The sequence below is a fragment of the Coptis chinensis genome, chromosome 1 (assembly GCF_015680905.1).
Source record: "Coptis chinensis isolate HL-2020 chromosome 1, ASM1568090v1, whole genome shotgun sequence".
In the NCBI taxonomy this organism is placed as follows: Eukaryota; Viridiplantae; Streptophyta; class Magnoliopsida; order Ranunculales; family Ranunculaceae; genus Coptis; species Coptis chinensis.
In genome coordinates, this window is record NC_141456.1 from 63,079,094 (window position 1) to 63,086,027 (window position 6,934).

A 6,934-nucleotide genomic window follows, 5' to 3' on the forward strand; every position below is an offset into this window, starting at 1 on the left:
GCCAAATTGGCATCAAGACTCTTGTGATAGAATATTGGCGTCACTAAAATGCTAAAGTCGTCAGGAATTATTAGATAATTGTATCAATTAAATTTCGAGGAATTATACTAAATAAAGTGATGGCAAATAGGCGTAAAGATTTCTAAGAATACAAAAATTACGACCGAAGGGACCGTGTTTTCTCTAGTATAAATAACAACTGGAACACTTCTCTCAAATTAATTCCCATCTCTCCCCTGAACTATCTCATCTTCCTCTCAATTTCCCACGACTAAATCGTGTCTACCTCCAGAAAAATACAAAAATCTTATAAAAGAATGATGACAAAACTCTAAAATCAATTGAAGTGCGCCAATTACTTTTTTGAATTTTCAAAGTTTGGGCTGATATTGGTCGATAGAGTTTTATTGTTTCATTGATTGGTATCTGCAAAGTCGAAGATCTTTTATACTTCAAAGGTTAAATCTTTCTCACCCTTTTCATTTTATTTTTTAAAGTCATTACTTTTACCAAGTTTTGAATGGTATAAAAGGAATTACAGATGGGGTGTTTCATTTGGTTAACTTAATTGATGTTTACTTCAAATTTGAATTGTCCAAATTGATATTCTAGCACACCCTGAGTCTAGTCTCGTCTTAGGAAGAGTGCATGAAATAAATTTTCCTTTTCCTGGAAGATAGATGAAATCAGTGAGAAGTCATTAAATTAAATGTGAGGCACTTCAAACAAAGTTCAAAGATTTCATTTTTGTTCTTTTTAAGTGGCTAGTAGATTTTGCAGGCTTTTAAGTTTGAAATTGGTTATCCCATTTTTGGTTAAGAAAGTCCAGTACACGAAGCTTGCGTTCATACTTATTTAATTTAGTCCCTCTTTGCTTGGTGTTGCACTGAACTAGCACATCCTTGTTTGTGTTAAGATCATTCCAATTATAATAGGGATATCTTGTTTCATCAACTCTACTGTTAGTTTTTTGCTAGGTTCAACTCTATTGTTATTTTCAAAGAATGGTTGCTTGGAGTGCTGGTATAGATGTAGGCAGTGGAGGAGGTGGTGGTAGTGGTATTGTTATCTTCAATACACAACAGCCATCACAACCAGTACTCGGCCAAAATCTGTTTTTAACAGAGGGGACCCCATCAGTCCAGTAACTCACCTCAATTTCATGCTTGGACAGACCTATCAATTGCCAATTCGAATCAAATGCAATCAGTTAAGCAGTTATTGATATCTGGAATTGGATTTGCTTATGGTGGATTCTCAGGGTTTTGCATTCAAGCAGGAATTAAAGGTGAAGAAGAGCATGATGCGGCTTCTAACAAGCTTCCATCTGTTTCTCGCCAATTAGAAACAAGAATGCTGAAATTAAACTTTTTGCAAGGTATAAACATCTAATGCCCAAGTCTTGAAAATTCAAGTAAATATATTATTTACACAATGTATCTTATATTGCAGAATTCTGCCTTTTGCTGGAGTGTAATGAGGTAGAACAAATGCACTTCTATTGGAACTTGAAATGAGGAGAAAGGGAATGCAAGGAGATTTCGGTTTCTAATTCATAGTGGTCTATCTATCATGGGAAGAAAATTCTATTTGAAATCAAGTGTTTCTTTCCTATTTATATGGTCCTATAGTTTGAGAGGACTCTATGAGCTTTATTACTATTTCAAATTTTTATTGCATTGTTTGTTTAAGTACTGTTTTAATTTAGACCTTGTTATTTGCAATTGCATGGGGGTATTTTGCTGTCATGATAACCTGTTCACACATTACACTTAGGCTTTTGTTGAATTTTAACAGAAAAGGCGATCTTTACTACTGTCATATATATACTTAATTACAGCCATTTGCGAAGGTTAATTAAACTATTTTCCCTCAGAGATTTTTGTACTAATAATAAACTATTTTTCTTTGTTTTTGTGACAAAAGCACAATATTTTTCCGTCGATTTTACTGTGAAGTAACCGGGTTTGTCTCTCATAAAAACACGATTTTTCTTCCTTCAGAACTTTATTGTTGTGGTTTGCTAATTACAATCATTTATGACGATGATACTTTATTGATAATTTTATATGATGTGTTTTTTATTTTAAATTTGCCCACAATATGTAGTTATATGATATTTTACGACGATGTAGTCCAAATAATAGTTAATATGGAATATTATATTATAATTCTACATGAGGGGCATTTGGACATTGAAAATAGGAAACTCGCCATGTCTTTTAAAATATCTTCCACCAAAAAGCTAAATAGGCATTAAGCTGTGGATGAAGAACTAAAGAATGTTGTCCTAGATTTTGCACTAGCAGGTATCATTAGCCTTTGGAATCTCTTTAAATTTGGCGGAGGGCCTAGTCATTCCTTTTTATTTTCATTTGTTTGGGCATTTAGCTGTAAGTATTGTTATGCTTGACAATGTAGTTAATGGTGTTTATCATGTCATGTCTTATTTACATGAACACCATTTTTTGTCGTTGTCGGATTATAGTGCCTGTAGTTAGGTTTTAAATATATGACTGAATCCATTTATTATGTTGTGTGTGGCCTCCCCTAGGATGTTTATTGATTCTTAAACAAGTGAAGATTCTGGAAGAGGTTTTGGACCTTTGTACAGTAGTTATGTAATTAACAATTTTATTCTTGCACACTTAATTTAGATACACAACCCTAGATACGATGATGTGTAGCCTCGTACTATTTCTTATTTCAGTTCTATATCCATTCTTGCTTCTTTCTAACTCTGAGTAACTAACCCCTTTGGACTGTGAGATGTCCTTTGGATGTAGCATTTTAATTATTCTCTACTCGCATTTTGAGCTTCCTCTTTCACTATCATTGCAGCACTCCAAGACACTCAGAAGGCAGTGCTTTCCATATCAAAAACTCCATCTGAAGCACATGTACTTATTGAGGTAATTTTTTATTTACTACAAAATATAAATTAAGAAAAGCACTTTGAGGGTAAACCGCCTGAAACTTGTTAAATTCTGAAATAATGTTATTTCAACAGTATGCAGTCAAACTGCACCTGGGCTCTAGCTTACCCATTTTGACTCGTGCCTAGGGGAGCTTAGTATTGCCTAACTCTCTTGAGGCTCGGCGAGGGAATTCTGGTCTGATCTAGACTCTGAATTTGTCACGTCGCTCCAATTGAGAAAGAAAGAACAAGGACTTGACATTGGTCCCTTTACTGACATCAGGTTTGCTTCTTAATTCTAGGTGCTTTCTTCTTCGTTTTTTTTGTTTGTTTCTGCTACTGTAGCGAGTAGTATCTTACTTACCAGTTACCATTAGTCTGGCTAAGCCAATATACTTTGGCAGCAAGTTTGTTAATAATGTTTGTGAAGCCCACTCTTTTGTTAATAGAGTTTCTTAATAGAAGTTTGTTCAACAAGATGTTGCTAGAAATTTTTTAGTATCTCTTTTTTTTTTTTTGGTTGTAAATATGGAGGCCCCAGTTCTTTATTGTTGTTTTGGGACTGGGAACCATTGCATTATTGTTTTAAGTCGAATAAGTATAATGCATGATTTTCTGTTGATCCTACCTAACGGAATATGTTTGCTTCCTTATCAATGGGTTCTAGTGAAGGTGAAGTTCATGTTGGTAGTTGCAGATTTGGGACTATTGAAATACTGGTCTGAAGGATTGGAATTTATGGCTAACTACAATATTGCTAAAATCTCTATTGTATTATCAAATTGAGAAATTCTAACTTTGCAGGCTTATTATTTCGGTGTTAAGTTGAATGATATTGCTGCAATATTCTCATTTCTTGCTGTTTTTGAGTGATTACACCAAGAGAACCTATAGTTGGTCGAAAAGTACTGTCACGTTGTTCATTGGATTTGGTAAAGCGATGACGATTGGTTTTTATCCGCTGTTTTTTTTTTTTGCTATTATGGTGAAGCCATACTTCATGGCCCTGGTCCTGAAACAAGTGTTTGTTTTTATATAGAGAAATTGGGCGATCAAAGTGAGTTTTCAATGTTTTTGCACATTTACTTTAACTTTCTCTTGTTTTTAGGTTCTTGAACCGAATTGGCATGTGATGCATTGTAAACTACAAACTGCAAAGAGCATAGATGAGGTTTAATTTTGTTCCTATCAAGTGCCGGTCGTAAGAACCCCTGACTCTTTCGTTACCTTGCGAAACTTGTGTCAGCTAATAGCTTAGGATTGTATACTTGTTGTTCCAAACCAATGTCTGTCATCTAGTAATGATATTTTTTGTGGCAGGTTATCCGATGCCATGATTTCTTCCTTGAAAAGTGTCTGAAAGAATGTCCGCTTCTTTTACCCGGTTCTCAAAGTCGGTCATGTGATATGTACCCTGCTGTGTATATAATCAAATTCGTTCAGACAAATATATTCGAGTCCTTTGTGTATTTGTGCTTCTCGTAAGAAATGAACTAGTTCCCTCCCAACTGTTTCAGCTTTACATGTTTACCAGTAACTTTTTTAATATGAAATCCACCTAGTTCTAACAGAAACCAAAGAAATTGATTTTTCAAAGGCTTGGTCTTGTCTGTGCTTGTTCTTTGGCTTATCGTTGGTGCACCTCCGTTGGTTTCGAGAGTCTAGCTAGGGTTAGATATGCACAAGATACATACTGAACATAAAAGCTAAGTTACATTGACGTGGATCCACATGTCTATGTCCAACGTGGAAAAATATAAAAAATTGAGGTATAACGCATACAACATGTGTCTAACACGGATACGTGGATCGATAAACACGGATTATTCTTATATATATGGCGTGTCCATGTAACATATCATAAAGTTGTGAATTTCCTGGTCAAAAGTGTAGAAGTAGTTATTATTTTTACTTAATTATCATATTGAGTGTATGTTTGAAATATTGTTGTATATATCTCTCGTTACATTTTAAGGTAGAAGCCTATCTAAACTCTTTTGTTAAATGAAACAGGTAATACTTGTGGCATTTGTTTGTTGCCGACCTTGAAGGATGGAGGTGGTCGATATTGCCACTTGGTCACTTTCTAATAAGAAGATTTTCTTTCTAGCTAGTTGTAAGCATAATGTAATGTACTTTTTCGCTTGAAAAATTGAAGTACTTGGTGTTTACATGTGATTTGTATTGTACTTTTCGCTTAGAAAATTGAAGTAGGGTGTTTACAAGTGACTTGATAATTTTGAGTGATGGAATGAATGTTTTATTCTTGAATGGGATTGACGGTGTGATTGTGTATTTTATGGAATGGATTGTTTTTTAAAAGAGTTGTATATTGGCTAGTTCATATAGTAACCGGTGGTGGCTAGGGCTAGTTGTATCTTGAATAATAATAATAATAATAATTGGTTGCTATACATCTACTTGGATGTATATCAACTAATTATTATTATTTTTTTCTAAAATAATTTTTGTGACGCCAAAACGACGTCACAAAATTTGTGGCGTCTAACATTTTGTGACGCCATTTTGGCGTTACTAATTTGTGACACCATTTTAGCGTCACAAATATTTGTGACGTCAAAATAACGTCACAAAATATAGTGACGCCATTTTGGCGTCACTAATTTGTGACACTATTTTGGCGTCACAAATATTTGTGACGTCAAAATGGTGTCACAAAATTTTGTGACGCCATTTTGAAGTCACAAAAATAATTGACGCCAAATTGTGACACCATATTTGTGACGCCAAAATGGTGTCACTAAAATTATTTGTGACGCCATTTTGGCGTCACAAAAAAGCTATTTTGGTATAGTGTATGTTTATAATTTGCATGTCTGACCTTCAATTATTTGCATTCCTTAATCCGAGGAAGGAAGAAAAGCAATATGGAGAAGAAGAAGAAAGTCGATAAGTCCCCTGTGAGTAGAAAGTTATCTTTGAGATCTGACACACCAAACAAAAAGTTGTGATTGAGATCTGCATCCAAAAAAAGGAAACCGGAGTCGAGCAGCGCTGCCAGCCAATCGAAAAAACTAAAGACAAAGAAAACTAGTAAAGGGAAGGTTGTGGCCAAGAATACTAGTAAAGGGAAGGTTGTGGTTAAGAATACTAGGAAAGGGAAGGTGGTGGAAGAGAAGGAAGATGAGGAAGATGAGAAAGAGAATGTTAAAGGTAGCATAGTAGCACCTGTGCAGCTACGATGTACCTTCTCACACATGATAAGTTTGGTACAAAAACTCAAAGAAGTAGGAATTCCAAAAAATATGTTGATGAAATGAAGAAGACACCGATCTGGTTTATGTTTTATGAGTTATACAATAGTGGGATTGTTGAAGGAAACAAATTCAAGCCAAACAAAGAAATATTCTATCTCTTGGACAATTTCAAATCAGTACCTGAGGAGGCATTTGAGATTGGTAAAAAAATGTTAAAGCTAACTGTAGAGGAGGTTAGTCTCATGTTTGGGCTGCCTATCACAGATACTTTGGTTCAGTTAAATAGGACTGTTGGAGATGATGAAAAGAAAACCAACTTCATTAAAAAGTACTTTGGTGATGGCAACACCAAGTATTCCAAGTTTCATGTTGAAGATGGCATAATGAGGACTTTGGCAACCACTGATGGCTGAAGATTTTGCAAGGCTGATGTCGCTTTTCATGTTGGTTACATGTTTCTTCTGCAATGCCAATTACAGAGCATTATGGCCATTGATCAAGGCTGTTGACAGCTTAGATACACTTAGAAGTCTGTCTTGGCCAACTGCCATACACAATGAGTTAATTGATGCTGCCATTGAATACAAAGAAGCAAAAAAATAGACGATCAATGGATGCACTATAATGTTTTTGGTATATTTCTTTAACTCAATATCCTTAATTTATGGTTGTTTGTATGTTTTTATAACAATTTGTGGGTATGAACTATAAATGTTCATAGCTATTGATGGTATGAACATTCAACATTGGTTGTTCATACCCACCAATAGGTATCCATGTATGAACATTCAATGTTCAT

The 6,934-nt window shown here is 34.8% G+C and overlaps 1 long non-coding RNA gene across 1 annotated transcript; it reads left to right on the top strand.

Annotated features, from left to right (window-relative positions):
• Positions 1-247: 247 nt before the first annotated feature.
• On the top strand, positions 248-1,771 carry LOC147524897 (uncharacterized). Its single transcript, XR_015197500.1, has 3 exons — positions 248-458; positions 967-1,378; positions 1,453-1,771. It is a non-coding gene; the product is annotated as an uncharacterized LOC147524897 (long non-coding RNA).
• Positions 1,772-6,934: the final 5,163 nt, after the last annotated feature.